Source organism: Leptinotarsa decemlineata, unplaced genomic scaffold (assembly GCF_025532065.1).
Source record: "Leptinotarsa decemlineata unplaced genomic scaffold, Ldec_3_MD MMD2_tig00026330_RagTag_RagTag, whole genome shotgun sequence".
NCBI classification, from domain to species: domain Eukaryota; kingdom Metazoa; phylum Arthropoda; class Insecta; order Coleoptera; family Chrysomelidae; genus Leptinotarsa; species Leptinotarsa decemlineata.
Genome location: NW_027412690.1, coordinates 2230959 through 2254517, shown reverse-complemented (window position 1 = coordinate 2254517; position 23559 = coordinate 2230959). Strand labels below are relative to the sequence as shown.

Here is a 23559-nt window from a genome sequence, read left to right as displayed (position 1 = left end):
CAGAGTTTCAGTTGAGCTGATTTTGATTGCAAATACAATCTGGTTAAACAAAGGGGTATTTTTCACATTGTCGAATAATTAAAATGTAAAAACAACAATCATGAGTTCACGATGGGTTTTCATTTAAATTGATGTGCTTATCGCCCATTATCTTTCAACTTTGTGTAACCGCTTTACATAATACATCCCTACTAAAGGTCTTGTGATATTTTTCTATGAAGAAACAACAAGAGAGCGTATCAGTATCTACTGGATACGAAATGCACATACTTTTTATGTTACCATAGAATATGCCCTAAGAATAGTAGACAGATATATTAATTTTTTTTGAAATTCAATACATAAGATATAAACATAGAAATAATGGTTATTCAAATGTATTAGAGCTTAGGGCGAGGGGTTAGACCAGCAAATTCCTTTTATATGCAATGGAATCGGTTGATATTTGATGAAAATTCATGAAGTATTCAAAAAACACTTTATTGTGAGATTTTCTCTAAATAATTTTACAAAAACGCAACACGTGTTTCGCTATACGATAGCTTTTTCAGGTGTGTATATACACGCCACCAACCATTAATACGAACATTGTCATATATAATTCCTCGACCCATCCCTACCAGCATAATGTAGATGTATTCCATAGTATGCTTCACAGACAATTGAATAAAAGTCACGAAAATCAGTTTGTAGCGGGTTGTGATAAAGAAATATGAAAATGAACTCTTAATTACCATCCCAATTAAAAATGATCCTCACCTTTTTACTTTTCAGCAGTGATACGAGCGTGCTATAGTTCTTTTCATTTCATTAACGTGTTGGGAATCACACGTTAAAAGGTAAGACCTCGTTAGTCCTCAGGCTCGCACAAGTTTCTCAACTTCTGAGAGTTGTAGTTCGTATGGGGGCGATAGCTGATTGACGGAAAAACAGATTTTAAACAGATTTTTCAAAAACAGATTTCAATATTAACCGGTCAGACTTCTGAAACATAATACAAGTACATGAAAAATGTCAGATTCGAAAAAAATTTTCCGGTTAAAAAACACTGGTTTTATTGGTTTGAAATGTTCATCCATTAAGGAAATCATATCCCCACATTTTACTGTTTCCAGTTCTATTGGAATACACATATTACTCACTAATCGATAGGCAGGTTAATTCAATGAACTAAACAGTATTGTTCGTTTCCCAACTTTATCATCGATGCTGTTTGCAGTGAAATAATTGTCAAGACGTTTTTTATACACTGACCAGTCCGACAACATTGAATCAAATTCCTGGATATGACCGGCTAATTGTTTTGCTGTCATTTTGATTCCTCAAAAATCTCAGTACTATGGAAACAATAACTTAAATTAACTCGTCGCCACTTGTAATGTGATTTTCTTCTAATTTGAGGGTGATATCATTACTAAAAACTCAAGACATTAGTTTCTGTTTTCACGTTTATTTTTAAAGAACAACATAAAACAATCCGTAGCTTTTCGAGTATTCTGTACCTAAAAACATCACCACATAAAAACCACAACTATTCATATTGAACTTATAGGATGGTTCACACTAATATCCTACAGACACCCACGACGGTCTATTGAATAGTCAAGTTTCGATAACGACCGCTGGATGTGGAATCGTTTTCTATTTTTCTCTGTAGCTTTCACTGTCAGTTAACCAAAACACAAAGCATTCGTGATCCAACACCAGACAGTGGTATTTCGACCTACCATAGATATCGACAGTGGTACTAGGCTGAAGAACGAATGTTGTTGGGCTCAATTTTCCTTGAAAAATAATTCTGTGTAGAAATTGATGGGTTGAAAGAGTACATTCTGGTACTGGACGACGAATACTTTGTTTTTATGCACTTGTTTCATGCAGTAGCCGTCTACTAAAAGCTGCAAAGAGGCAGTCGATGTCGAAGCTTGGTCCATGTTTATTTTCTTTCAGTTTCGAATGTTTCATTTTTGAACTCTGGTTTCACTTTGAACTCGTGAGTCTGAAAAAGCTAACTGATCAGATCTGACTGAACAAAAACAACGAAGAAATAGGAGCATGAAGGTATACAATATACAGAACAAATACTTTTTTCTTTGGGGTCAAGGACATCGACATCCATGTTTATTAGCCTGGTCTTCTGGTTAGGACTTGTAATTAACTCTTCTAGCCACCTAATGATCATCATGGTTATACACAGTCTCATGAAGTAGTCGAATCAATTTGTATTATTTTCTGAATGGAAAAATATCTGCTCGAACAAAGAAACACATTTTTATGCAATGATATGTTTCTCGAATATAAGCGTGATTGAACCAAATCTCAATATTTTACCAGAAAAACTTTTTTCATAACAAGTTAAAGAATTTAACATTAATCAAAATGAATATCAAATCATCTGAAGAAAGGAACAATTCGTTCTGGCCAGTCTCAACTCCCTACACCTACTCCCCTGGCTAATACTAACAGCATATGCAGAAATAACTTCAGTGAAGAATCCTGCACTGACACCTGTCAGATATAATTCAACGCCCTTCGTGGTATTAGCCAGGGAAGTAGTTGTTTTCTGATAGATTGCAGTCCATTAACCTACCGTGTAGAGAGTTGAGACTGGCCTGAACGAATTGTTCTTTTAGATGATTTGATTTATAGCCAGTCTTCAAATATGCCCACTGACTATATGTGCAAAATGAATATATCTTCCATATTTACTTTGGGTCTCGCACAATAGTGCCAAACTATTTGAATTTTCAACTGTTTATAATTTTTTCAGAAGTTTTTGTGTTCCTAGTAAATATTTTTCTCGTATATTGCCTACTACAATTACTGAATGGGTGTATATTTTCACCAAATTGGATGAATGAATATTATTCTTAAATGAATCTCAAATACATTGCAGTATAAGGCAAAAAAACCCGGAAGTATTATCGGCATTGGCGCATTCGCCAATATACACAATTCCAGAAGTTCATGTGAGAATGACAATATAATAAATATTTCAGTCTGCTGGATGGTTAGAAAGCATATAAGTTATACATTAGTTATTCACGTAGGATTCTCGTTAGTCTATAAAAATGTAATGCTCTCACCTGACATATTCACCAGAACCATCCCAAACTCTTTCAAAAATACTAATATTTCATGGTTATTTTTTTCATTGTTTTTATTGACTTTCATTTATTTTTGCAGGTAAGAAACATCAGTACGCAGTGAAAACTAATGCCTGTCTGAAGTGGTGAGTTGTTAAATTTATACTCGAATTTTCAACAATATAAGGCTATTTTGTCGACCACTACGTTTCCATTATTACACTCAAGCGAAAATGATCATTTTAATGTTTACGAGTCTAAATAGAATTTGTAATGTAATGCCGAATTATTAACAATGACGATTTCATGGTAGTAATTCGCCAAACCCTTTCAAGTTGTAAACCTCCCACCGCATTTTGCAAATTATGGACGGGCTTTATATTCTCTGTATAACTACCTGCGTACCAATATTAGATGTTTTAGGCTTGCGGCACGTTTACGAAACGAGGAGTGACTGGCAAAGTGACCGATAGACATTCTGCTATTTAAAAAAAGCTGAAAAGTAGTGGGAAGAAAATCTGTTAAATTTGTCGGTTCACAGCGGCACGCAATTTGAATGTTTTTATTGATATCAAAGGAAGGTGGTTATCAATTCGACACGTTTGCATGTTATACGACTGAAACTATATTTTCATATACAATGTTTGAAACTAGTCATCGTGAACGCGTCATTTGATATCGAAACTTAAAATTTCAAGGGACATAGTAACATTTTTGAAATCAAAACAATGATCAATGCCAGAAAAAATGAGATACTTTCTTAAGTCTTTATTTGATTTCGATTTGAATAGTGGACCTGAATATTTGCTTTATCGAATTTTCGAACTGAGCACCATTACTTTGCATACAATGGTATTAACGAACTTTTGCTTCCTCCCTTACATTTTGAAGAATATCAGGTTTTGGTAGCCCACAGTACATGATGGTAATTTCTCCCTGTAAATTATCTAGAGACTTTTAATTTCAACCATTCTCATAGAGAAAACTTCAGTGGAGTCAAATCAGGGAATCATGGTCATCATTCTGAAGAACGTCTTCTTCCAGTACATCGACACGGAAAGTTGCTATCAAGAATTTGTTGCACTTTTCACAACGATAAGGAACCCGCCATCTTGTTAAAAAATAACTGCTCCATTTTGCAATAGAGCCCCTAACGGGATGGCGTTGTCAATGCCTGCCTCAACTTTATTATCAGTAAATTGAAATACCATTTATCCAAAAATAAGCATTTTTCCCAATTATCGGAACTTCAATACTCTTCTCGATGCGCGTTTCACCAACTAAGTTGGCGTCTTCAGATGAAGAAAACTAATATCTGGTCTCTGTTTATATCTAATAGAATTCATTTTCTGATACACATCAATGATTTCTGGTAGAAATTTGCGATATATTTTCTCATGAAAGTTTCCGTAAGCAAACAATGTAATACATACAAAGTTTTATATTCTGTACTTTGCTACTTCTTGACGTTCTAAAGCATAGAAAAATCCATTGTCATGTACCGATCTCAACATTTCAGACAGTTTTGTTTTATCGTATGAATATGTGCTGCGTGTTCTTCAAAACGAGTTTTAATGGCTCGCTTATTCTGACCGATATAATTTTCATAACTGCTTATGTCATATATCCACGACTTCTCATTTTCCAATATCTTATTTTTAGGGTCACCTTACATTTGTTGAAGCGAATAAGAAGTTATGGAGGCTACTTTCACTATCAACTTGTGAAAGTATTTTCAGATATATTTTCAACTAGCGAGCCTCCCCGGCTCCGCACGGGTGCAATGCTGATATTGAATATACAAATAAACGCGTGCGATCGCTGCTAATCATATATTACATGCTGTAAAAGGCCATATTGGTCTATATTAGATGCACAATGTATTAAAGTTATTTAGTTGGATAAGAAATTATGCTATACTGCTTAAAATCACTTCGTAAAATTGTGGGTTATCCCTAAGAGATAGACATATACCATAATGCTGTAGTACATTATTTCAGCCAGCGTTCGCAATGTAAGCGCAAAAAATGTGTTTATGACATCACATTAGAAACCCCCTAAAATATCAGTGTTTATGCATGTTATATACATATAAACCTTCCTCCTGAATCACTGTATCTATTAAAAAACCCGCATCACGACGTTGTGTTATATTAAAATGGTCATAGCCTAAAGCAGGGGTTTCCAAACTACTGCCCGCGGGCCAAATCCGGCCCGCCAGTGTCATCAATCCGGCCCGCGACAGCCAATGATTTACTGTCATCAATCTGGCCCGCGACAGTCAATGATTACCTAATTGTTGTTACTATTGCTGCGATAAGTTGAGGAACAAAACACAGAATGACAATTACTCGGTTTCATTTAATTGCAAGGTAAAACTTAACGACAGAAATGATGACAAAGAAAACTTAAGTATCTAAGTTTGAGCATATTGATAACTAACAAAAATTGAAATGAATCACAGTAAAACAAAAACACTTATGAGATTTATGTAATTGTGATTTTCCACCGACAATACTTTGTAGATGTGAATCAATTTTACTTGTACCAATTATCAAAAGAGATTTAAAATGCTCATCGGTTAATTGAGATCTGTAAACATTCTTCGTGTACTTCATCTTGGAAAACGTTTTCTCATACAAGTAATGATTTGCCACGTTTTCCGATTTCAAGAGCCACACGAAAGTTGGCGCGAGTTGCAGAGCCTTGTTCAGTATTCGCTTTGGTAAACAAAGATTGCTGCGAATTGAGTCCGCGTTTCAAAGCTTCAAATTTTTCCTTCCGCAAACTTCCTGTATACTTGGAGTAACTTTGAAGATGTTTCGATTCATAGTGTCGTTTAATGTTATAGTCTTTGAGAACAGCTATGGTTTCATTACAAATTAAACATAGCGCCTTATTACTGGACTCAATCACAAAATACTGAAAGTTCCATTTTTCTTGGAACGTTCTGCATTCACTGTCGATTTTTCGCTTCTTTTCCATATTAACAAATCACACATAAAAACAATAAGTCAAATCAAAATACTTTTTTTGACGGGTGTTACTTTATTTCACAATAGACAGTTTCGCTTCCTTCGCCTTTCCTACGCTGACTAACTCGCAGTTGCTAGCCTTTTTATATGCAATTATTACTGCCATCTCGAGGTGATCGGAATACACTAGCTAGAACCAGAACTTTCTCGAACCAACGCGGTAATTTCAAATGTTTAATTACGCCTAATGCCACCTAGCGGGTAGCTGAAAAAGATAGTACATAGTACCACTACTCGCCACTAGATGTCGTTAAGTGTAACAATACACAATAATAATTGAAATGTAAAAAAAGCGTAAGTTTGCTTAGGTCACGCACTTTGAGACTATCCTAGTCTAGAAATATAGTTGAGGTTAAAAATTGGCCCTTGGAACAAACTGAAAAAATCATGATGGCCCGAAGGCTTGAAAGTTTGGAGACCCCTGGCCTAAAGCAACGGATCTAAATGATCTAAAATGAAAAGTTGGGGATATATGAAAGGAGCTTCGACTGCGACAAAAATATATCGGTCAGACTAAGCGAGCCATTGAAACTCGTTTTAAAGAACTCGGAGTACATATTCGATTTCGAAGACCTGCAACATCTATTCAGGAATGTAGCTCAATGTTGCATTACACTTATCAACACAATTATTCAGGAATGGAGTTGCATACTCCATTACAACCTTCATCAGTTTCTTTAATTTTCAATTATAGCTCACGTTGCCTCAGGATTGCCATCTTTACCTTTCCACGAAGTGAAGCCTTAACCCCCTTCTCTCAACAAACGTCAATCGAAATAGATATGTTCCGCTCGGCTATAAGTTATAGAGGGCTGTATAAGTTTACCCTGTAGCCCGTAACCTAGACCGTGTGCGCTCGGAAGTTATCCGCAACATAAATTTTATATGTCTGACTCAGTCCGACATAACCTATTAAATATCTTCGGGCATTAAACTATCACCGTGGTAATGGTGTAATTATATCAAAGGTAATGGTGTACATATATATCGGCTTCGCTCTTAACCTCTATTATCAACGTATTGGAGTTAGACAAATGTTTTTCGTAAAATCCAAACAGTGAGGTTGAAAATATTTTAGTATTCCTCTATTCCTGTTTTGAAATCTCCAAAAAAATCAAATACAGAGGGGTCGATTTTTTATTGGAGCGGAGTTCGAAACTTGCCACACAACGAGGGTATTCCAAACTATTTTAACGGCAGTGGGGATCTTGTAAGATTCGATGGCACTTATCAAGATTTTTTTTCTTCTTATTCTAAAATGTTAGACCATTTTCTGTAGATTACACTATCTTTACAAAAATAAATTCAGGGGTTACAAATCTTGTCACTGAGGAGGCCAGATAATGCTATTTTCTCAATCAGCAGTGAACATTGTTCAGTTTCTATTATTGGTTTCTGCGATGAATATGGCTTATTTAAACTCACGATGTGCATACAAAGCAATCGCAAAACATGAATGTATAGACTGATGGACTGTAATCTGCTGATGGATTGATATTTATTTATTTTTTTATGCTCTTCCGCATAATGTATTTATTGCAGTATTCAAACTAACATTTTCACTTCAGTGACTGAACAGAAAAGAATATGTAGGTGGGCTAGATTAAAATAAAATAAAAGTGAATTATTATAACATTTTACTTATTTAATGATATATTATATAATATACGGTTGTTAAAAATCTTATCAAAGTTATGAAAGAGGGTAATTATTTTGAGCTCGAGGATCCACATATACCTGACTTCTCTTTGAGAAGCTAACTTGAGTGGTAGGTAAATAGACTTAGTGGAAAAGTAGAAGTTTAACGAATATAAAATAAAATATTGCAAAAGTTAAATGGAAATAAAATATATATATTACATAATATGAAATTATGAGTAACGATAATCATAAATGTAGATAAGCACTTCGAAAAAATATCATATAATATCTGAATTGAAGGGGTTATATTTTAAGGAGTGATTAATTTTTGGGAAAGTTTTTGGCTTTCTACTACTCCATATTGATACAAAAAAGGGATGAGGGAATCTTCCAAAGAAAAGAAAAAGTAATCAATTTGAAAATAAGTAACTCTATACATGGATGTGAGAAAAGTATCTTCTGTATAATTTAGTGTTCATATAGAAGTATTTGTTTCGGAAGAATTTTTTCTGTCGTTCAATGTTTATATGAAAGTAGCTGTTTCAGGAGGACTTTCTTTCAGTTTGTGTCTGAAAGTTACTTCTTTGCATGATCTAAACATCCATGTATAGAGTTACTTATTTTCAAATTGATTACTTCCTTCCTTTCTTTGGAAGATTCCCTCATCCTTTTTTTGAATCAAGATGGAGTAGTAGAAAGCCAAAAACTTTCTTTCCCATCATATAATAATTACTAGTAAAATACAAACTTCAGAAAACGTGAGTATACAATATAAAAGCTGATGAAAACGACACTATGAGAATGTAAATGTAGAAGTTGAAAGAGTATAAGATAAAATACTAATATAAAGTATTGGAAAAGTTAAATGGAAATTAAATCTGCATATTACATAAAAATATTATAATAAAAATACGAGTAAGGATAATAATAAATGTAGATGAGCACTTTGAAGAAAATATGACATGTTGAAAAAAATACTTGCAGCATAAGAGATACAAATATCTGTAATAAAAAACTAACAGTGTTATATTTTCCCACCGATACCGCTAGTGGTATTCAGTGAAAGAAACTTTCCCACACAAAAATAAAAATTGCATTTCTGGCAACATTACCTTTCACTCTCCTTAATGCATCAATCACGATGATTGGGAAATTCGTTTTATACCACCTATTCTGACGTGTTGGAAATATCTCGCCAACGGTCATAAAAATCCCTTCGTTTGATTGTTCCTTTCCGTCTTCGATGAGATTTTGCGTGATTCCCTTCGATTGGTGGTTAGCAGCAAGGGTGAGATGTTACTTCACCCCCTACTTGAAAACAGAATGTAATGATCGATTGCGAGTACTTCGGAAGACTATGAAAAATCTCCAGTAGACAAAAATTATTGAACCGAACATGTATAAAATTTGATATTTGGCAGCAAGGTTCAGGAACTAACAGAAAAATGGAAATAACTTTGAAAAGTCTAAGAAATATAAGAATTGGAAAAAACTAAAACAAGATTGATGGGACTACTTATAAAGAATAACAGAAGAAAACTGGCAATGGGATCTAAATCAAGGATATGAATAAATGAGAGGAAATTTGCCGATAGTTGATCAAAACCTTTGTACCTAGTGAAATCTTTTTTCGGACGTATTCAATATTGAACTCCAAATTAATATATTCTATGCCAAAAAATATTTTCTTGTATTACACATATTGAAATAATTGAGCTGATTGAACGTTTCTTGAATAGGAACCATGTAAATTTTGTGAAACTGCCCCTTTAAAATGATTTCTAACTAGCGTACCATCCTGGCTCCGCACGGGTGCAATGCTGAAACTAAATATAAATTCACCCACCCGAAATTTAAGGGCATGGAAAACAGTGATGAAAAGATGATTTTGTTTTATTGGGGCGCCTTTTTCCCCGCGGCTGATGTCCCAGTTGGAATATTCAAATATCCCTTTTTATTGCACATCTATAACATAAAAGGAACATACCTACATACAAAATTTCAGCCTCCGAAAATATGGCGGCACGGAGAAAGAGTGATGAAATAGTATATTACGTAACGAGTAGGATAAGAAGCAAATTACTCACGAGCAAAAATTGTAAGCACGAGGCGATAGCCGAGTACGATAATTCGCGAGTGGACGTAATTGGCCTTATCATCGAGGTGCGTACTATACTTTTTCTACGACTGCCCGTAGAAAGGAATTGTACAATATGTTTGTTTGAGATTATGGCTTGGGTAATATACTCATTCAGTCAGTCAGAATTCAATTGAATAATTTAAAAATTGGTGACAATATTTCCTACAAATTATTTTATTATGGTTCGTTTTTGTTATAATTATGTATATTTATAGCTACAGTATTACAATTATTTTGTTGACAATTTGAAATAGTTTGAATACAAATGTTATCAATACTATTTATGAGTACATTTGATGTGTTTCGTATGGATGCCATAGAATTATCTACATAACTTTCGGTCATGGTCTGACTTTTCCAGCCACCATGTGTCGTTTTGACGTTATTAAGTCACCTCCTTCACCAACTAGAAATGTTGCAGATGATCTTCTGAAGCAGTGTTAGGAATCACACATTGAAAGGTAAGACCTTGTTAGTCCTTAGCTCGCACAAGTTTCTCAACTTCTGAGAGTTGTCGTCCGTATGGCGGCGACAGCTGATTAACGGAAAACAGATTCTAAACAGATTTTTTAAAACAGTGTCCAATATATTTGTATCTGGATTATGCAAATGTAAAAATTACCCCTACCCTCCGAGAAATAATGTTAATATATAATTATATTATTTACATAAAAAAGAAACTTGTAGCAGTGGGATTTGAACTCGGGTTATAGGAAAAACATATGCAATATATACACGCGTTACCGCTGAGCTACTCTAGCGATTACCGAAGAAATGTCTGTGATAGTGCAAATAATTGATATTCTGAGGGAATCAGTAAATTTGAAGAGTTTTAAATAATATAATAATGTCAAATTTTGCCAATCAACAAAAATGTATGGCTATTTATTTTGATATTAATAGAGCCTTCGACACAGCATGGCGTCACTATATGCTAACCAAACTTCAAGATCAATAATTTGTTTCAATCACTAAAAAAACTGGCTCAGGCGAGGCTATATGCCGATGATTTGATAGTGTTTGCAAAGGGAAAGAACATCAATAATCTAGGAACTCTTTTACAACAGCAAATAAAACTCTTTGAAAATTGGTCCAAACAAACGGGTCTCAGATCTTCGCCAGAAAAAACCAAATTCCTATTATTTAAAAAAAATTGTGAAACAATCCCAGTTATTGAACTGAACAATGTAACTTTAACTTCTGTTACCACCATAAGATTTTTGGGAATGATATTTGACCAAACACTGAATTGGAAGCTTCATATTAAGCACTTAGTTTTATTATGCCAAAATGGTTTAAACTTACTTAAACACTTAGCTGGTAGACAATGGAGGGCAAGGCTCAACTTTACTTCTACTTTACAGATCACTGATACGTTCAAAAATAGACTACGGAAGTATTGCTTATGCCTCAGTCAAGAAAACTACGCTGAAGCCCCTGGACACAATACATAATTCTGCCATACGTATCATTTTAGGAGCATACAGAACGAGTCCAGTTGAAAGTTTATATTGGGAAATTGGGGAACCATCATCGAGTCATCGTATGCATCAGCAGTTGCATCACATGAAAACCATCCAACTTACAAGAACACGATAACAAATCGGTTTCTTACCTCATATGACCGACCAAGAATTAACCCCCCCTATTATGAAAGGATCAGACGATATCTTGACTCAATCCAAATCCTGAAATTTCCTTCTATATATCCTACAAATATTAGTACTCCACCACCATGGCTGATAAACCCATCCATATTCAACTACCAACTATCCCAGTTCAATAAATATGCCACAAATACTAACATCATTATCCAGAACTTCAGGCAACTGATCATTAAGTATAAGGGCTACAAAGAAATATACATAGATTCCTTAAAAACTGATGTAGGAGTAGGTGCTGCAGTAGTAATTGATCGAACGATAAATTTATAATAATCTCAGACTCGATCAATAGTCTGCAAACACTCGAAAAAATGTATGTGAGACATCCAATCGGTAAAATTATCAAAAGAGAACTATATAATTTGCAAATTATGAATAAGCAAGTTGTCCTACTTTGGGTCCCTTCCCATATAGGAATAAGAGGCAACGAAACAGCCGACCGAAGCGCACGTGAGGCAATAATAAATCCGAACCAGAAAGCCTCACAGCTCACTACCTACACAGATTTGAAATCATATATAAAAAAAATGCTGAGGGACATCTGGAACAGGAAATGGCAAAATACACAATCCAAACTTAATGAAATCAAAACAGCTGTAGGACCGTGGGATAATGGAAATCTGCCGAGAAGAGAACAAGTGATCATGACTCAACTCAGAATAGAACATACCCATGAATACCTGATATCTCGAGAAGAGGAACCATAGTGTCAAATTTCTGAAATGCCACTTACAGTAAAACACATCATAAAGGAATGTCCGATGTTCCAAATAGAAAGAGACAATTACAATATACCTCAAGATTTGAAAGAAGCTCTAGGACAACATCAAGTGAAAAATATTATTTGCTTTTAAACTGCTCTCAACCTTATTATAAAATTGTAAATACTACCTAATGATTTGTAATAAATACACTCCGCCTCTAATAACCATCAGGTTGATGCGGATGATTTTAAATAAAAAAAAATATGAATGAGAAGAGGTATTTTTTGCTCTGTAAAATATTTTCAAATACTTTTGCTTGGCTGTTATAGTTCACAGAATTTACGGAAGTAGGCTTTGCTTTAGAGGCGTCTGGCAAATGAAACATGATTGGGTGTTGGCTGTTGAGGTTGAACAATTCAGTTTTAACCTTTATATTGTTTATCTGTCGGTCTGTTTAAAATCTGTTTTTCCGTTAACCAACTGTCGCACCCCTACGAACGACAACCCTCAGAAGTAGAAACTTGTGCGAGCTAAGGATTAACGAGGTCTTACCTTTTAACGTGTGATTCCTAACACGTTAGGCGCTTTAGTATTTCAAAAAGTTCATGAAAAATGAATAGAAAGAAAAAGCGGAGTTGTGTTACCTTCGAAAACAAATATTTGCCGCATGGAGCTGCCTTAATGAATTTATATATTTGTTCAGTGGTAAGCTTCAACAATTACTTCGGTTCATAACCATTAGATATGCGTTTTAGAGAGACACGTGATTTGGAATATTTGCTGATGTCCATAGTTTTTTTGATACTCGGCATTGGGTAAATTACCCATAATGACGATGATTTCAAAGTTTTTGCCAATCTTCGAAATAAACGAGAAGATCGTTTTTGGAAAACGTAGTTATGTTTTTCGTCTCTCTCCAACTCATAAAATGTTCGAAATTATATTTGTATTTTTCTTTTGATTTTGCTGGCAGCAAATTATTCATCGCAATATTTGCTCGCAGGGGGGTAATATTTGGTGGGGTAGCACAAATTTCTTGACAGTTATCACTCATTTTGAATTCTATGAGATACTGAATGACAGCTCATACTTAAAACATGTGGTTGTTAATTCACGGATATAAGTAGATTCATTACGAACCCACAAACTGGTAAACAATAAATCTACTAAAAATATGATTTTCATTTCGATTTTACAGAGAATTTGGAGAGAAAATCCACTGATTTCGGCTTTTAGACGATTGAATGTATTCATGGGATCATATTTATCGAAGTAAATGTTACAAATCTCATCAATTTTTAAATTTCTTACGGAAGTGGCCGCCATGAATTCAGAATGTACGTGTATTCTAAATGAGCCATTACAAATGGAGGCAGTAGAAAATGATAAAATTCATATATAAAGACCCCCCTTTTGTCCACAGGGGGGCTTCCTAGTTGGAATATTTGAAAATCCTTTCTCAGTGCGTATCTAAGACCTATATATATCATGTTTTGGCTATCTAGCACTTACCAATACCAAGAAACAGAGATGAGTAAGTGTTGAGTGAACAACATTCGCAGTTTTTAGTATAGATTTAATGATAGGTTTTAAACAGAAATAGGCTATTAATGGGAAACCATTTGAGACCTTTACTCTCTGAAATTTATTATAAACTTCATACTGTATGTATTTGTGCACTTCGAAATCGAGATTATCATAATTTGAAAATTTGTTTGTTATAGCCTTCATATTTTGTTTCAGTCGTGTCCTACTACGTGTTTCATAAAAACAACTGAATCATGTACAAAACTTTTCATTTTGCCTTAGAATCCTGCATTCAGAAGAGCATGCAGATGGGACGGTATCTTGGTGGGTTGACGTGAGTGATTTGCTTCATTCACTCAATCAACCTCTGTATGAACCGGTGGTTCGAACCGCATAGCCGGACGATCGATTTTCACTTCCTATCGTCCAACCCGTATTAGAAATCTCACGTTTAAAGGTAAGACCTTCTAAGTTCTTAGCACAAGTTTCGACTTTTGGGAGTTGTCGTTTGTGTGGCGACAGATGGTTAACGGAAACATAGATTCTAACGGAACTATGGGGAGTATCGGCCCCAAAATAGTACCTTGTGGTACACGTATGTAATTTTGGTTTCAAAACTGGTTTCAAAACTGGTGAATAATTCAATGGTCAAACATGAACATGGTCAAACATGAACATGTGTTCCAGTACAATTTCAGAAAGAAACAGGAAAGTTAGATTTACCATATCGACTTTTAATTTAACGTAGCTTCACATACACGGAATAACGAACCGGAGCGGTCGTTCCGAAAACAAATTGCGATTCTGTTTTTCCTTTACGAGGGATGCCTAACGTGATCATTTATTAATTTTGTCAGACCGGGACACATCTGCGGAAATTTATATTACATTTTTTAGTGATTTACAAGTATTTTATTATAGAAAATAGAATAACACAAAATAATAAAAGCTCTAAACACAAAATTTTTGAATTGGCATGACTTACTAACTAAGCTGTCGGCTGAACAAATTTTTTTTAATTATCGGGTCTTATTTTTAGATACGTGTGTTACTCAGTACCAGTAGCAGGCAGACATATAACGTACTGAATAATTATAGAAAAGTTTGTTTTGAGATTCTGCTGGAGTGAGTTATATATCGGCATGTAAGTTGCAATATTAGTATAAACCAACACGGTTTTATGAAAAATCGTTCAACGGTCACCAATCTTCTGACTGTAACCCAACATATTGCTGAATCTATTGACAATAGGACCAAACTGATGTTATTTACACAGACTTTTCTAAGGCCTTCGACAGGCTTGACCATGGCATTCTACTGAACAGACTAGTAGCCTTTGGATTATCTCCATCGTTAATCGCACTCTTTCAGTCCTATCTACGGGATCGAAAACAATATGTTCAGCTCAATGGTTTCAAATCAATATAGTGCTTCTTCCGGTGTTCCACAAGGTTCAAATATGGGACCGTTGCTCTTCAATATATTCAATAATGATATTGTAGATGTTACAGATGTGTATTTCCTTTTATATGCCGATGATCTTAAACTATATTGCCTCGTTGAGAACATAGATGATAGTGTGAACCTCTCAGCAAACGTAGGACAAGTTGTAACTTGTCACTAAATCCGGATAAATGTAAGGTCATGTCCTACAGTTTGAAAACGAACATCTTGATTATTCAATAGAAAACGTTTCCCTGATGAGACCAGAAACATTTACTGATCTTGGCGTCACATTTGACACTGCACTATCATTTAATAGGCATATCGATAATGTTGTAACCTCCTCCTGTCGTTTGTATGGATTTATTGCACGTAACAGTAGTGATTTCAAAGAAACTTCGACCTTGAAAACTTCATTCTATGCTTTCATAAGATCAAAGTTAGAATGCGCGTCAGTTGTGTGCAGCCCCTTTTATCAATATCACATTGATAGAATAGAAGCAATTCAAAGACGATTTTTAAAACTGCTAAGCCTAAAAACCGATGGCATTTATCCTCCAATAGGAACAACCCACTCTGAATTGCTAGAAAAGCATAACTTTTGCAGTCTCGAAAAAAGGCATGAATATTATAGTTGTTGTTATAGTTGTACTAACCTATAAAATTATCAAAGGCATAGTTGACTGCCCATCATTACTGGAAGAGTTTAATATTTGCATTCCTAAAATCTGTTCCAGACACCCGAGTACTTTCTATATAAAAACATCTCGCAGAAATGTTCTGGAGAATTCTCCGATCCATACCATGTGTAAAGTGACAAATTCTGTTAGCGATAATTTAGATATATTTAGTTGCAAATTGTCATATATAAAAACCCACTTCCTAAAATAATTGTTTTGTCACCTATAATAAATATAAAATGTGTAGTCTTCATAGTCACTTGGTATTGTTTGTAGTGTTTGTAGACTTTACAGTCACTTGTTTGTGATGTATTTATTATACTCTGTTATTGTTATTTTCTGCTCTATAATTGGGCTCGGCATTCCAGTCAGAAATTTTTTCATCTGTCGCATAGTTAGAAATGAATGTAAACTCATCAGACTTTCGTATCTTGGCTGCTGATAATAAACCCTTGCGTGATCAGTAAATCCATTACTTTCTGCACCTCTTCCCACGCAGGCACCTTTGTTAATTGTTGTTGAATTGACACAACTGCTCTAAGTATTCTTTGCTTGTTTTATAAAACTCGGCCGCCGCAGTTTTTACATTCTGCTGGTCAACAGCAGCTTCGCTTTCTTGTAATTTTACAAGGAGGTTACGGACGATGTGGGGAAAGAAAATCGTATTCTCTTTTAGTGGCAGGTTATCTCGGAGATGATCAATTACCTTGGCTGACTCTATGGCCGACACATTTTGCCCTTCGATTTTCAACACAGCTTCATGAAAAGTCGCACTTGTGCGTGCAAAAAATATAACCATAATTATGAGCTGGGATTATTGAAAAATGTCTTCAAAATATTTGGGCGTTTGTCGATACTCAGAAAATAGTTTTTCAAAGGCTGAAACATTTCAATTTTAATAACTCTCTCAATCGCGGGCATTAGTGGGCATATAGCCCAGCAGTTTGTGATACTCTGTCTCAGTAGAATCACAGGAATCTTTCAAAGCTTCCACTCGAACGCTATAAATGTAGAAAAATTAGTAAATTTTCACTATGATGCATTCGTAGTCAACGGAAAGACAATCAGCGGCAGTTTTGATCGCGTTGTGGACTATATGGGCTCCACATCCAATTCCAATAAGCTGAGTGCCGAGTGATATGTTCAATTTTGAGTAAACATTATTACTTCCTTTCCTTTTCTTTCCCCCGAAATTACAGTTCGTATGGTCTCCACAGAACGCCACAATTTTATTATTCAAGTCATTGACAGTCTTTCAAATAATCGACAATTATATCCGATGTTTCGCCTGGCTGCTCCCGAAACTTTAAAACCTTGAGTTTCACGCCTTCATTAAGTAAAAAATAGCGAATCAAAACTGGGAATAATTTGATCGAACCATGGTTTGAAGCATCTGTTAGTATTATGCACTTATGCAGTGAGCTTTGAGTAAATGCTCTTTTAAATCTTCGGTTGCCATAGTTGACAGCACATTTTCTTCAACAGCTTAAGACTTTGTAGGTGCACCCCTAAATTTTTGTTCAACACATGCATGAATGAAAGGAGAAGGATAGTCATTTGAACGAAAACTGTGATTATGTTACACTGTCTGAAACGCCCAAGTACCCTCAACTGCAGCTATTTTCAAATCCTTGGAAGTCGGCTAATCGGTTTTCTTAAAAAACTAAGCATTGACGAACTTGAAGTAGCAGCTTGATCGACAAGCCTGTTTTTTTCTGATTTTAAATGGTGTTCTATATCACTTGCACCATCATGTCCAACACTAATAATCAGTACGACACTTTTCACACGTAACGTCTGCGTACCATCTTCTCTTTGTTTTATAAATTGATATTTCTGTTACAAACTAATATTGAAGTAGCACTTGCGTTTAGGCATTATTGTTCTTTTACAAATCACTGCGTTGCGTTGCGTACGATACTCGTTTTGTCTGACTTCAACTGAACTAAAACCTCCCCGTGCGGGGCGTCGGGCCTCGCATTTCGAGCGGAAAAATTAAATTTTAGACTTTCGTTGGGTCAGCTTGCAAAACCGGGACTTTGTTTGCTTCGCTGGGGACACCGGGACATACTGCCTGAAACCGGGACTGTCCCGCCCAAACCGGGACGTATGGTCACGTTAGGGATGCCTGCAAATGGAAGCAAACGCTAATCCAGATGGTCGCTGGCTTAGTCAGTTAGTCAGAGACCACCAGGTGATGAAGCCACAAGAAAACTCTTCCGACCAGGTCAGCAGCTGGGGACGGCACGCAATGAAATGACTACTCCACGAGAGTATCTCGGTTTTGGACTCGGTAACATGTAGTTGTATGTCTTCTAAGTCTAAAGCTCTGTTTGATCTGGAATGTCAAGTCTTTTTGTGAAGTAATATTAGAATGTATTGAGCCCCATCGATGGCCAATATCTGAACTATCACTTTGACACGGTTTGCCGGCCAGGAACGGAAATGAGGTTACATACACTGGTCAACACTATTCAGGAATATTGCTGAATGTTCTATTACAATATCTGAACCTGTTAGTCGAAGTACAGTGTAATATTGGTCATACTTCTGTGAATCTTATACTTTTTAGAAGATCTTAACTTTCCTGGCAAATATCACGCCGGCTTTTTTCAGCCTGAATATCGCAAATACTCATTCAATATTCTGACGATCCTACTGACCCTGACTAGCCAGATTTCGCCGGCTTTTCGCCGTAAACACATCCCCAAACTAGGCCCTACAGCTCCGAACTCGTCCAGAAAGTAAGAAGCTTATTCAAATGAGGAGAAACGTCGCCTAGTCAGTACAACTCTCATAAATAAACTTCCGACCATTTCGCATTCAAGAGCAATCAGTGCGAGTGCATATCTGGGGACGGTGAGTGGCTTTTTGTTGGAAGGGACGGCGGCTTACGGTCCGGCTAGCCTCTTAGAATTATTGGAGCTTTGCGATGGGCAGCGGCTGCGGAACCAAGAGCTTGTGCTTGAACACAGTGCTGACCTATTGGAAATTGGACGATGGAGATTGAAGTAGATTGAAAGCTCATAATGAAATAACACAGGCTGATACGAGTATAGTGCCCACTACTAGATTAGAATGTTATTAAATTAGCAAATTATCAACATGTTTTGCGCTCATTGAGGTACAACAAAACAAAACAAGTCACGCATTTTTGGCGTTTTTAGTGCAATGACTTCTTTTTAATGGAATGCCTTGCACGAAATATGTTTTTCTTGTGGAAAATAACAAATTCCTAATGCTAACAAAGGGGTGAGTGGAAGATGAATCAATAATAAAAAATGGGTAATTTATTATTGGTATGTACTTCAAACCTGCTACCTGTTTCTTCAATATATTTTTGTGAATTTTAGAACTGTCAATCCGATCCTTCTATCATCATCCTGAAATTTTTTCATTGGTTTTTTGTTGTAAAATCTCCATATCGCTTTGATGTGACTCATATATTTCAATCTTTGAATAACCGCAAAGAAATGTTTTGCCTTTTTATTCCTCCATCTTTTCTAAAAAAAGATCAACAGTGAAGTCAGAATTTTTCATTGAAGATGTTACTAGAAATTAACCAATGATCAGTGCCAAAAAATCCTACCGCAGGACTGCACGACAATTAGTGATTTTTGGGAACTTTCTACTTCATACATTAAGATAGAATTCAATCTTTAGTAAGGTCTCATATATAGCATACACAGTTTTCGTGATAGGCCTAAATTGGTCAATTTTTCTTTCTGATTGATTGATGAAGATCCATAATAATTTCAAAAACTACACCTGAAAAATAAATCACATGTTTTGCCAGCACAGTAGCTTTGTCAAGTGATTTGAATTGCTAAATCACTTGAGAAAGCAACTGTGCTAGCGAAACGTTGTGATATGTGATATGACATTAAAAATCGTTATTCATGAATGAATTGTGTGTATTTTCTATAATGTTATCTAATTTGGTACTGAAGAGCCTTAAGGCAAGTGTCTTATGGCAAAACATCGATGTATACCAGTGAGGATGACAGTGTTCCATGTAAGTGCAATTTATTACCATTCATTTAAAGTAGAACTCCTGTGAATGATATCTGAATTTCATTCCATAACGAATGTTTGGAATACAAACTGAGTAGAGAAAAGTATCTTCTGTATAATCCAGTGTTCATGTAAAAGTATTTGTTTCGAAATAATTTTTTTCTTTCGTGTAATTCAATGTTCATATGAAAGTAGCTGTTTCAGGAGGGCTTTCTTCCAGTTTGTGTCTGAAAGTTGCTTCTCTGCATGATCTACACATCCATGTATAGAGTTACTCATTTCAAATTGATTACTTCCTTCCTTTCTTTGGAAGATTCCCACATTTTTTGTATCAAGATGGAGTAGTAGAAAGCCAAAAACTTTCTTTTCCAAAAATTGATCACTCCTAAAATATAATCCCTTCAATTCATGTTGTGATATATTTCTCAAATAAAGTTTGTGGAGATCAAATCATGAGGTGTAGTTTTGAAATTAAATTGGTCAAAATTTTCGATATATTTTCAAAAAATATATTTGTTTCGGTAAAGAAGAACATGCAAGCAGAAGAAACACTTACATCTGCCAGAACCTTAGCGTTTCTAATATTTGAATATATGGTCGATTTTCATATAACCAGGCTAGCACTTGAGAAGAACACGGCGCAGTGAGACCCATCGCAACGCGATATGGCGTAGTTTCATTTCTACGATAGCGTTGAGTGTTCGGCGCTACGCTTGGCTTAGTATTTGTCTTTGTCATTTTTACTTGAGATTTATCTAGTTATTCAGCGAAAATACAATTTTTTATTTGTTCATTGAATGTTTTTCCGTTAATCAGCTGTCTCCCCCAAACGAACGACAACTCTCAGAAGTTGAGAAACTTGTGCGAGCTAATGACTAACGAGGTCTTACCTTTTAACTTGTGATTCCTTATTAATCCTTTAGAACTTACAAAGTTATAGGATAGATCAAATAGCATTTTGTATATAAAAAATAAATAATACTTAAAATAGAATTGAACCAAACATACAAAATATGAAAGATTGTCATATGTAGACAATGATGGACAAAACATATCAACTTTATTTAACTCCAGCTTCATTAAATTAATGTGATATAGAAATAAAATTATGAAAGATTTAGAAATTCATCTATGGTATAAAAAGTATGATCTAATAAAAACCTTTTAAGGGTGGTGTTGAAAACCTGAATTCTATCAGTAGTTTTCAATGATTCGGGCAATTTGTTTCAAAGTTTTAGCCCCAACTAAGAAAGTTAGTTGGTGGTTTAAATATAATAATATTTGACGGGATTTATGTGAAAATCATTGCACTTTCTTGTATTTACATTATGGCAAAATGAAATGCGATCATATTCCGACCTATTGGTAGGTATGTATGAATACACACATTTCAAAGTTAGATTTTTGAATGTTTGTATGAATCTCTGCAGGAGGTTCTCTGATTAACGCCTGCTAAAATTCGTATAATCTTTTTTGGACAATAAAAACATAGCTGTTATGTATGTTTATATAGGTATTTCGAAACGCACTCAAGTTGGCAACAATGTGTAGTGTCATAAGTGACGTGACGGGAGAACCGATTCCGATTTTTGAATAAAGGACATTCTGAATCATTTACTCGCCTATGAACATGACATGGTGCCGAAACACGAACAATAAAATAGTAAAAGTGAAAAACACAACAATAAAAATTGAGGTTCAAAGCTCACAACAAACAAGTTCCAGAAAAAGTCAGTATACAGAGTTCGATGACACAAAAATCAAAGTGGATTACAGACCAGCCATAACCGCCATGCATATGTCCGGTAACCTGTACGAAAATTGAAAGTTTTTCATTCAAAAATTCCAAAACTATTTGCAAGCAACATAACCACAAAGAAGGTAGAAGCAACCCAGTGTGCTCAACTTCTACAATTATTTGATGATGAAGGATTTAAGATATTCAACCCTTTTAAGTTCACTACAGACGAGAAAGACAAGCTGGAACCTTCGATAGAAAAATTCGAAACCCACTTAAAGCCTAAAAGTAATGTATCGAATGCAAGATATTGCTTGTTCACCAGATAGCAAGAAGAAGGGAAAAGTGTAGATAAATTTATCACATATTCAATTAAAAAAAACTAAAGTTGTGAGCTGAAGGATTTGGCAGACAGTCTGATTAAGACATGTATAGGGTGTGGGGTGGCAGATGAGAATTTTAGACAGCGACTATTGGAAGAAGATGAGATGGACTTGGAAAAAGCAATCAATTTTTGCAAAAGTATAGAGAGTTAGAAACTTCTATCAGAAAAATTGAGAAAGTCAGAGAAGTGAATTACAGAAATAAAAAGGGAATCGTTAAAAACTTTCCACATAAATTCCAAAAGGAAGAGAGAAGAGGCTCAAATTATCCAAGAGCTTCCTCAAAGGCAAATGCCATATCTGATTCTAGATTATATATGTGCATAGTAATAATTTACTAACTGTTCAGTTGTTACGATACGAAACAGAACTTAGTTTCAATATCAGTTCATTACAATGATTCTTACAGTTCAGATCATCTAGTTAAGTCCCAAATATTAACATTCATCAGATAAAGAAAGTGTTTTCATAAACTACACCTCACGATTTGATATCCATAAAGTTTGTAGAGATCAAATGTAGTTTATGAAATTACTATGGATCTTCATCAAGTAACGGCCGAATCAATCAGAAAATTAAAGGAATCTACGACTAGTTTCTTGGACTTATAAAAAAAAAAGTTTGTGGAGATCGAATAGTGAGGTAGAGTTTATGAAATTACTATGGGTCTTCATCAAGGAATGGCCGAATCAATCAGAAAAGTGAAAAAAGTATGTTTGTTTTCATTCTCATTGATTTTAACTTCGACGTTTGAACAGATTTTATTCCTGTGATGAAACCGTACTAATACAGTTTTTCGAGTATTGAAATGAAGTGAGATGGCGGCATACCATGAAACCAAATGATTTGACACCGTGTTACAATTTTTTTTCAAAATTTTGTCGTCTTCGTCCTAAATCAGAAGGGATGTGTCATCTGCATACATAACGCACGTATTCTCAGCAACCGCGGCCACAACATCATCAGCGTATAATATAAATAATAGAGGTCCCAACACTGATCCTTGAGGTACTCCAATGGTCAAAACTTGAGTATTCGAACTACATTAATAATGACTACTTTCAGATCTATGATTCACCGAAAAGATATTTCTTTGATATTTCCTCCTCAGCTATAAGATTCAAGTTTAGTTAACTCCTGATGATAAATTTGGTATAGCGAAATGCACGTCGAGAGTCAGTACTTTTGTTCCGGTGTGGAAAAAGTGTTTTCAATAGATTCATTTTAGGCCGGAGGTTACAATTTCACATATCATATTCAACTTGTTTTTTACGGAGAGTTGCAGTATTGCTTTTTCACAATATCTGCTCCAATCAACATCAATGTTCTGACATGAGTTGAAATTTTCAATGAAAAACATCAAGTTCCCATCGTCGAACCGTCTGATAATTATTTTTTTCAATTAAGCTTCAATCACAAAGTTGTGTTCGTACCTTTTCAGATAAAATGATGTTAATATGTTCATATAAACGGTATGCCTGAAACGGCAGTCATCCGCAAAATC

The 23559-nt window shown here is 35.1% G+C and overlaps 1 long non-coding RNA gene across 3 annotated transcripts in view; it reads left to right on the top strand.

Moving 5' to 3' along the window:
• Nucleotides 1–23559, top strand: part of LOC141485747 (uncharacterized) — a 726844-nt gene that overhangs the window by 99267 nt on the left and 604018 nt on the right. The gene's annotated exons all lie outside the window — the stretch shown is intronic.